Raw genomic sequence first — 1,048 nt, 5'->3', positions numbered from 1 at the left:
TGATGCCTGCACAGTTGGATGGGTAAAAAATTGGCTGATGGGGTGCACCCAGAGAGGAGTGGTGGATGGGTTGTACTCAACCTGGTGAGATGTGAGCAATAGGGTACCCCAGGGCTCAGTCGTCAGGCCCGCACTGTTTAACATCTTCATCAGCGACTTGGATGACGGGATGGAAAGCACGCTGTTCAAATTTGCTGATGACACCAAGATGTGGAGTGAGGTGGACACACTTGAAGGGAGAGAGAGGCTTCAACTAGATTTAGACAGACTACAAAAGTGGGCAGACAAGAATAGGATGGGGTTCAACGTAGACAAATGCAGGGTGCTGCACCTTGGGAGAAGGAATCCACAGCATACATACAGGCTGGGGAGTTCCCTTCTTGAAAGCATAGAGGCAGAAAGGGATCTTGGAGTCAATATTGACTCCAAGATGAACATGAGCCACCAATGCCAGACCACAGCCAGCAACGCCAGCCGTACCTTGTCATGCATCCAAAGGTGCATCTCAAGCTGGTCCAGAGAGGTGATACTCCCCCTCTATGTGACTTTGGTTAGGCCACAGTTGGAGTACTGTGTCCAGTACTGGGCACCGCACTTCAAAAGGGATGTGGCCAGCCTGGAGAGGGTTCAGATGAGGGCCACCCGCTTGGTGAGAGGGCAGCAGGACAGGCCCTATGAGGAGAGACTGAAGAACCTGAACCTGTTCAGCCTCAGCAAGAGGAGGCTGAGGGGAGACCTAGTGGCTGCCTACAAGCTCATCAGGGGAGATCAATAGCAAATAGGCAGAGCCCTTTTCTCCCCAGCAGCACTTGGGGTAACAAGGAACAATGCTAATAAGCTGATGGAGAATAGGTTTAGGTTAGTGATCAGAAGGCAATATTTTACAGGTAGGGTGGCCACAATCTGGAACCAACTTCCCAGGGAAGTGGTCCTCACCCGTAGCTTGGAAAATTCAAGAGGAGGCTGGATGATCACCTGTCTGGGGACTTGTGAACCCAGCATTCATTCCTGCCTGTGGCAGGGGGGGGGGGGGGGGAGAATGTTTTTC

This window comes from Alligator sinensis, unplaced genomic scaffold, assembly GCF_000455745.1.
Source record: "Alligator sinensis unplaced genomic scaffold, ASM45574v1 scaffold1485_1, whole genome shotgun sequence".
NCBI lineage: Eukaryota > Metazoa > Chordata > Crocodylia > Alligatoridae > Alligator > Alligator sinensis.
The sequence above is the reverse complement of the archived record's forward strand: the minus strand, read 5'-3'. Positions refer to the sequence as shown.